At 37.8% G+C, this 9,454-nt stretch overlaps 1 long non-coding RNA gene across 2 annotated transcripts; it reads right to left on the bottom strand.

Annotated features, from left to right (window-relative positions):
- Window positions 1–4,862: 4,862 nt before the first annotated feature.
- Window positions 4,863–7,063, bottom strand: LOC124169695. Of its 2 annotated transcripts, XR_006867204.1 has the most exons (3): window positions 6,788–7,063; window positions 5,735–5,770; window positions 4,863–5,015 (listed from the first exon to the last, which is right to left on the bottom strand). It is a non-coding gene; the product is annotated as an uncharacterized LOC124169695 (long non-coding RNA). The 2 variants fall into 2 exon arrangements; XR_006867203.1 differs by lacking the exon at window positions 4,863–5,015 and having other exon boundaries at window positions 5,252–5,770.
- Between the last annotated feature and the right edge of the window lie 2,391 nt (window positions 7,064–9,454).

Below are 9,454 nucleotides of genomic sequence, written 5' to 3'. Positions count from 1 at the left end.
AATGCCAAGATAGAACTACTGCTCAACATGCATTTTCTTTAAAGGATAGGGAAGGTCCACCCAGGGAAAACCCATCATAACTGTTAAAGGGTGCGCGGTGTCATAAAAACTCCCTCAGGGACCGAGTCGCATGGTGCTATGAAGGCGGAGGGATTTGGCGGCTTGCAGTTTGAAAATACAAAGAGAGTGGAAATGGAAAACAGCCAACCCAACACCCTTCCACAAAAGCGTGTATGAGGAACAAAACACCCTCATGTGCACTCAGGAATTGAAGGAGTTCATAATTACTCGGAAAATTCCGTGGAGTAACCGAAGAAAAGCATATTCATCACAGTTAGGCATCACAGTCTACAAACACATGCGCTGGATACAGTATCCCTCCATGATAATAAATATATGACATTTGGTTATCATTGACAGCATGGATGTCATGAGTAAGGCGAATACAGGACATTAAGGTCCTCAGAAATTCGTCAGTGCGAGGAGTCGGAGTTTCGAGGCCGCGCTGAGCCGAGCCGGGCCGGGAAACGCGATCGAAAATTGGAATTTTTTCTCAGGGTCGCAAACTTTTTCCGCAGATTTTTGCAGAATACTTTAAAATTATGTTTGCTTAATACCCTGACAAAAAAATCATGATATATATTTTTCTAAAACCAGAGATAATGACTACTTTATGTTAACTTTTGCTTAACAAAATGTCCGCCATTTTATGACCTAATGACCAATACTGCTTTCAAAACACCTTCGATATAGAACCTTAGGAAATCCACAAAAGTGTTTTTTGCTTAAAAAAGGCAAATTTGAGGAATTTAGGTGCAAACAACTTCAACCATCACACGCAATCGATATTACCGGGGTCCGCCGCGTGGAGCCGGACCGCGACGCGCGGTCGAAAATTCGAATTTTCTCTCAGGGCCGCAAACTTTTTCCCAAACCTTTTGCAGGCTAACGTTTAAATATGTTTTCTTAGTATTATTACGAAATATCTCGACATACATATTTCTTATAAAAAAGATAATGACTGCTTTAAGTGAAATTTTGCTTGAAAAAACCTTCCGCCATTTTGATACATTACAGCACACAAATATCAACAAAAATGTCTGAAACTTATGCAAAGTACAGGCAAGAAACTATAATGACAGATGAACATGTTAAAAATTTCATGAAAATCCATCCACTGCTCTACCATCTGCGTAACTTTTTACATTTTCGAAGAAAAATGATAAATGGCGTGTTTTTCGAAATTCCGTCATGTTTAAGCCTCCGTAACTCCGTAACGGCTGAGACTTAATAAAAATGACTTGCTATTTCAAAATCAGCAACTATTTCCCCGTATTTGTGCCAAATTTCAATTGTCTACCTCAAAAAAAGCCATTTCGGACTTTTGTCCGGCGTTTTTCGATTTCCGACCACTGTGCGATGCACCGTATGGAAGACGTGTCAATTATAGCAGCTTCAACTAATTCGAGGATAGAGTTTCCGAGCCATTCTGTTTCTCCCGTTTCAGTTTATGCATGTCCCAAATGAACCCCGCCGGGTTCTGCAAGGATGACTACATGCTCTTCGGTTATGTCGTGATGCGCACTTCATTGTTGCTGCACAATTCCCTGATTTTCGTCTTCTCTTTTCTTCCCTCGAAGAACAATGCTATCCTCGTTTGATCTCTAAGCTTTTCCATATCCTCTGAAGTCGCAAGCTCTCTGTATTTCTTCCTTTGTCGCGCAATTTTCTTCCGGTCGACAATCATCGATGCATTTTCAGGTGTGACCTGGCCGACGTCTTCAAACGCTCCAGTCACGAGGGTTGCTGCAAACCGCTGGCTACGTTGTGCCTTTTCACCGATTGGCAGGTCACAGGCAGCTTCAGGATGTTGCGCGCCGAGCTATTATAGGATGGGCGGGAGGATGGTTGCCATTCGTCGCCGAGCACAGGTGGCGAGTCATTTTGAACTTTAGAGCACTAAGACTTGAATTTAGAACCAATTTTCCAGACCAAAGGTCCAGACGCGTCGTTCTACACTTGGTCCACTCTGTCGGCGACAACATGGGCAATCTCCTGGACCGATTGATCAAATTCTCATCTTTCTTGCATCTTTTCCATCTTCACCCATTAGTAATACTTCATAATATCTTCATATGTGGGAAGATATCTCCCAAACATCTGTCGAGGAGCGCCAAAGAGATGACTCTCAACTGAAGAGCGTGTCAATACATTCATTGTTTATTTTAGTTGCTTCTCCATTAAAAAAAATCACTTCGGCACGAAATCCTTGCCTCACAAAACCTTGCGAAAGGCCATCCACATGTACAAGACAATTCATCAATAGCGTACAGGGAATATGTATATAGTAAAGGAGAATAGAGGGGAAATGGAGAAAAAGGAGAGGATACCGGCAAATGTTACTTTGTTTTAATTTGTATTTACCGTCATAGCCTTCAGCAGCTCACTTCCTTCCAATCTGTTTAATTACCATTTATCTCCACCAATTTTGGATACAAAAAAGATTGCATCTTAACTGGTACGTCATAAGACTTGAAGGGTGGGTAGTAATGGGAGAAGCTCGAGTTGGAGCGCTCTCCACGTGGCGAGTTCTGGGTCTCCCTGAGAGCCAGAGTGGCACCTGTTCTTATGGTGGGTGAAGAACTGCAAAATTTGGAACACGGAGTCATTTTCGTAGACGATGTAGCCTGAGCAGTGCGTTGACATTAGTTCATAGGCGGGCCGGAGGGAGATGAGGAGATCCTTACTCTAGGATAAGAGAGGGGAAAAATGTTGTTGTATATAAACGGTAGGGTCAGATTAGTGCGATCATGCCCATACGAGTACTCCAAATTAAAATATATACCATTAATTAAGAAAATTTCAAAGTTTTTTACGTTTCTTTGCATTTTAATACCGGTGATTGTATAATAAACGTTATTATTCGACCTATGTTGCTTACCTCGACTATTTCGTACATGACTGGTGCAGAATCGGCTGAAAAAATCATTAAAATCACGACATTTATCGCCGAAATAGCGTAAAAAGAGGGAATGTGTTGCGGGTTGCCTAAGCTTAACATAAACGGCCCTGGTGCAACCGTAGGATGTCAACCTACATGAACAAAATTTTTTCTCTGTTCATTTGGTACGTCGGGCTACATTTTGTAATATGTCGAACTTTGACTTTCGAAAAAAGTTGTTTGACGACCGCCCCTATTGTTCATATTTTTTACATTAAAAGTGGAAAAAAATGTACCAAAACTGAATTCTCATGGAAAAAATTGAATTTTCGATTTAAAATTCACATAGTATAAGAATTTCTCGTCAATGAAAAATTTTTGCTCATTAATAATTCGTATAACAAAAAATTCATAACTGCGCTATTTTTATTAACGAATGAAATTCAGCGAAGCGCTAAATTTCAGTCCCGGCGCTAATATTGAATACCGATGTATGTAATTTTGCTTACAATTAGAACGCATTTTTTCTCAGAGTGAGCATCTTATTATTGACTTAAAACTTTTAATCATTATTTACGATAAATGAAATGATGAAAGGATAAGATGACGCTACTTTTTGTTGGGAAATATTATTGAAAAGTCGAGCCCCCTAGTTCGGAGAAAAAATGAGTGATGATTTTCCGCTAAGTCTTCCATCCTACTAAAGTTCATTAATTTTTTTAGTAGTTTGTATTAGATTCCTGGGGTATATATATTACAAGATACCAAGGTGCACCTTAAATGAGATGAAGAAAATAAGGAAAAGTTAAGCAGTTATTCCACTTACCGCTAAAGGTATGTTAGTACTTCGTATCCATCCTCTGAAACTATCTTATTTCGTATGAGCTTAACGTTTCCACGCATTTATGTAAGATTTCGTTCTCCAACCTTAGTAATCATGGCGGAGTAATTCCAGCGTACGTTCGTCGTGGGATTAAAAACGAGGTCATGAAGACAAGCTTACCGCAGGAACGGAAATGTGAGTTGAAGCTCTAGGTCCCTACCTAAATGGTTTGAGCAAAACACACCCCGAGCTCCTACGGTAGGATTTGGGCGGGAACGAAGTCTGTCCACCATACCTTCAAGTTCCCCAGAAACGCGAACCTTACCTTCTGCTGGTTGAAATCTCAGAGGAAATATATGAAGAGCGCTTATTATAGCTGCGCAGTAGCCGGGATGTGAGGACAAGATTGAAACCACGTGACTCCGGGGAAAAGTGCGGGAAATTTGAATACGCTTGAGCTACTTATAACACTACTACGTACGAATATGCATAAGATTTAAAATATGACGTCAAGTTAGCTCCACGATATTTTAAATGAATGTAGGGTTAATATATTACTGTGTCCAACGTGTTTTCAACGTAAGATCCTTATCATTAGCATGCTTGCTGAAGGATTTCTTCCCAAATGGAAATAAATATTACCAATATTACAGCAATGAAGTCGACGTACGATTGGACAACTCATCCACTCAGAGATATTTATAATTGCAATTTAAGGAACTTCGAAAATATCATCACGGTCTTAATAAGCTGGTATAGTTTTAAAGATGTAAGGTTGAAATGAAATAAAAGGTATTTAACATTTGACACAAGATTAACCCTAATCCGAAAAATGCTACACTCAACTCAAGGTATTCAGCCGTTTAAGGACCAGAAAATTTTTAATAAAAATTATTAATGACAAATTAATTACATTAAAGAGAGAGGAAATAATTTTTGCATCAGTAAAAATTAATAGGAAAAAGGTCAAGCAGACTGATTTAGATGAATTCAGAAATCAAATAACTAAGGAAACATTGCAGGGAAAGTGCAATTAACCATGCACAAAAACCTTGTTAAGTTAATTAAGGGAGGCATTATTTTGAAAGAGAACACAAATTAAAACTCATTAAATCATTTATTAAATAACAACCAATCATCAGAATATAAAACATTAAGCAAGCTATGAACATTTGTGACAGCCACAGAAGCTCCAAAGTAATTCATTCACTGAAGTAGAATTTCAACTTCATAACTTCATTGACTGCAGCCCTGAAAACAAATAAATTGAAATATTAAAAGAAGTTCATCATGGATAATCATATAAAGATTATGTTAAAAGAGTTATAGAGTATGATGCTGAATGTTTTATTGTTTAAAGCCATTATGATTCATGGCATGTTTATGAAAATTATTAATATCAAACCAAATAGGTATGTAAGCAACTACATGAAGGACCTAACATAAGCAACTAAGGTAAAAATGCAATAAACTGTATGATTCTAATCTTGACGGCATAATTTATTATTAGGCAAGTCATGTTAATGTCCTCAGAAGTTAAACTCAAAAAAGGCAAAATGACTATGATAATTTTAAGCTATGATGACAAATAAAACAACTTTGAAAGCTACCGTCACAAATTAACAACACTAAAAATCCATGAATTAGGTCGTTAGAATATAATGAAATCGAATTGTCACAGAACGAGACTGTAAAACAATAACAGCATGGAAATTAAAATGATGAGTCATAGCGAGGAAAAACATAACTGGTGAGTACTAAGTAAGTCGAGACAATATACTGATATTTGAAAGAAATTATGCAGTAAGCGAATAAATAATTGTCTGCGATAATATACCTTGTAGGGAAGGTATTGCAGAAGAATAATGTACCAAAAAAGGTTCAATGAAAATAGGAAAAGTAAGGTTAACAAAAAATGATACTTGATATATAATCATAAAACAATAAAAACACCAAATAAAATCCGTTACCAGTCATTGTCCACAGAAATAATCCTCACCGGAATACTGCAATATAAGGAAAGGGATTGAATACATGAGGACTGAAAACATTAAGCTCAATAACAATACAAAAAGGCACTTTAAAATCAAGTGTTATGATCATCCCAAAAGCCTGTCAGCACAAAAGAAGTGAAAGAAAAATGGAAGTAGGCACTTCAGGTTGGATATGTAACTGTTTCTATGAGCATTCAAAACAATATTTAAACACACTTATAAAATCATGAAGCTTCAAAGCAAATATCATGAGCATCAACCAATAACCAGCACTGAAAGAAGCATAAGTGTGTCTATGAGATTTCAAAACAATATTCACAGGCCCTCATAAAGCATATTTAAAATAGAAGCAGGCCCTTAAGAATGGATCATTAAAAAAGTGTCTCTTTGCACTCAAGAACTAGGGCTAAACACAAATTAAACGAGCAGCTTCAAGCAATTGTCATGATAATCCTCTAATAGTCAGCACTAAAAGAAGCATATTAAAAATAAGCACTCAAAAACAAAGGCACAAGAACAATATATTAATGCAGCTTCAAAGCAAATTTCATGAGCATCCCCCAGTGCTCAGCACCAAGGTACAGAAGCATATTTAAAATAAGCACTCAAAATTAAGTCACAAGGTCAATAGAATTATGCAGCTTCATAGCAAATGTCTTGAGCATCCTTCAATACCCAGCACTAATAGAAGCATATAAAAAATAAGCAATCACACAATTTGATTTCCCGACAACGTGAAGATTTTCTTAGACAGAAAGAACTTACCGCATTTCATCGTTCAGCGAGTACGCATTTTTAACACGAGCCATTAATTATATTTACCAATTAAAAAGTATGTGATTTTTAACAGTGGTGGAATCGATTTAAAAATCAGCAACCAAGGATATGGACAGAAGCACACATTTACATTGTTAACCACGTGATCTCATCACCAACGTAGCTAAACACTATACTTTAACATATTTGTAGCAGGGTACTTCAAGCGGATAGAAATAAAACACATGGTACACATAAAAAAGAAATACTTACGAGTGGAAAGTAATTTTTCCTCCTTTCACGTACGATTCCGTACAATTCCAAGCGCAGCAATACATAACCATCTTACCGGTATATTTGAAGCTAATTAATGCACAAAATAGGCGATGTATCGGCCCAAAGATTCTTCCGTGATAAGAACAATATCTCTTCTTCAACGTGAGGGCACTAGAATCTTCTTCATAAAAATATTTATGCCGAATTCACTGCAAAATAGCATACCTCGTACAGAAATCCCATGCATTTAAATAGGAGATTCCAGTAAAAAGCCCCGATGACACGTGACCTACCCCCACCACGGCTCTTTCAATGTTGTCCGCATGCGCAGAAACCAAAAATCTCTCTCCCTATCCTTACTCTGAGGTTGAAATGCGCGGAGCAGCGCCTCTCGCGTGTGGTCTCGTAACTACACCCCAAATGAAGTCGGCCCGACCGCTCCTAGTAAGCCTTTTGTCGTATCCTATCTTTCTCTCTCTCTCTCTCTCGTGGTATTGAGGCGTTTCGTATTGTTTAGCGGAGCTTAGCGTGGTTTCTGAAGGAAGGAGAGTCGGGGCCTTTAGTCTTAGCTTTCCAGAGTGGATTAGGGGCGGCCGTATAGCGGACAGAGGTTTTGCTGAGTCCGAAAAGGGGGCGTGATCAGGAGGTGGGGCAGTTGCCATGGGCGACAGCCCCCCCTGTGCCAGGTCGATTTATGTTGAGGGCTAACTTCCCCCTGGGAATTTTTGCCATATATTTTTCACATATCTTAATGCATTGGTATAGAAGTGCGACGAAGCTCCCACATTTGGTATCCGTCCTTCTCCCCTAAGGGTCGATCCAGGATTATTTTCTAGGGGGCGTTTGACAGGCTAACGGTCCTCTAAAATTTGAGACTTAAAACATCAGACGACTATTACTGTACGAAATAATCTCTTTATTTTAATATGAAAGTTATTAACATGAAAAAATAAGTTACATATATAATAACGATAGTTTTCCAGGTCCACTTGGACTTGTGGCGTAACTAGGAATATATCTTAGGGGGAGATGGGATGACCTGGGTTGACGACCCCTCCCCCCAGGTAAAATATGGTAAAATGTTTGCAAAATATCGTGCATGAAAATAAATTTTGCATAATTTTGGCTTGAAAATTATGCAAAAATTGAACTTTAAGCAGATGATGTTATTACAGGTCAAAACTAGGCAATAGTTTTAAAGATTTTTAAAAATTTCTCTGAGGTTTTTGGGGGGATCTATCCCCCCATAGTTACGCTACTGACTTGGACGATGCTTTTTTTGAAGTTCTAACTAACGAATAACCAATGAACAGCAGACCTGTCTTCTTGACTCGGGATCAAGGGTTAAACCATTGAGGCACCGTAATGTACGTAACAAAACGAACTTAATGACAAGCGTGTATAAAATCTACTCTATTTTTATAAGCGTCTGGAAGGAGGTAAGTGCCCCCCGTAAATTCGCCTATGCCAAGGAGATTTATGCGGGGGGCCAACCTCACTGGGGAATTTTTTCCATATTTTTATTTTTCCCATTTCTTAATGCATTGGTAAAGATGTACGACGCATCCAGTATCTTCTACGCAGAAATTTGACTCCTCCGCTTCAATTTATTTTATAAAATTCCTGCGCCTATCCTCTATTTATTTTTCTGTGGTTCTTTTTAATGGAATAAGAGGTGGTTAAATGATATTTTGTAGTTAAAATACATAGAACAGTGAAATAAAAAATGATTATTAAACATCGAGAACACTGCTATGGCTACTCGTATAAAATAATTTAATTACTTCCTATGCATCATATTTCATGAAATATGAGTCCTTTATGTGCATTATGGATGTTTTAACGTTGTTTAACCTCCAAAATATTTATATTGTACCTCTAAATAATGCTAAAATCATGATAACCTGATAATGTACTACACTCGTCATTGCGCAATTTAACATCGAAAGTTCATGACGAGCTAAGAATCGACATTTCAGCGCAAAGGTACCTTATAATTCCCAATAAGTACCTAATGCGTATCCCAGAGTACGCAATAGGTGCTCAGTGGGAATGGATAAGGAAGTTGTGGGGTCTTGTTATTCGATAATGTAACCAGGAGATGCGTTGCTTGGGAGATGTTTTGTCCCCAGCGTTAAAAAGTTTTAGGAGGAGTCATGAAAAGCATTCCGCGACCCACGGAAGTTCTTAGAATTAAATTTGATTTCAGTCAACGAAGGAAAATAAATTTCTCTCTGTAATTAACTCAGACTGACATAGAAATCGTTAGGCTCGTGAATCGGGGTTGCAGATGCAGTGCGAGCCTTTGGAGTTAGCTGAGACTTCCCTGTTGAAGAGTCTGCAGTGCCAGGTTATAATAAGAGTCAGTATCTAACATAACGCCTTTCCTCGTCTTATAGCGATCAATATGCGATCAAATTTCTTGAAAAAGCCGATACCTATAAATTTGACAACGCTCGATGAAACTATGTTTAATTATCATGATAAAATCTTTATAATTTAAAGCAATGTTGATTATCACTATTGAAAATGTATTACATTTATTAAAATAGTTATCGAATAATTTGAATGCTATATATACTATTTATTTTAATACTTGAGATACGACTAGTTTCGGCGAGATAGTAAAACATTTCGCCTCCCTTCATGTGATAAGTATTTATA

Source organism: Ischnura elegans, chromosome 12 (assembly GCF_921293095.1).
Source record: "Ischnura elegans chromosome 12, ioIscEleg1.1, whole genome shotgun sequence".
Taxonomy (NCBI): Eukaryota; Metazoa; Arthropoda; class Insecta; order Odonata; family Coenagrionidae; genus Ischnura; species Ischnura elegans.
The sequence above is the reverse complement of the archived record's forward strand: the minus strand, read 5'-3'. Positions and strand labels throughout refer to the sequence as shown.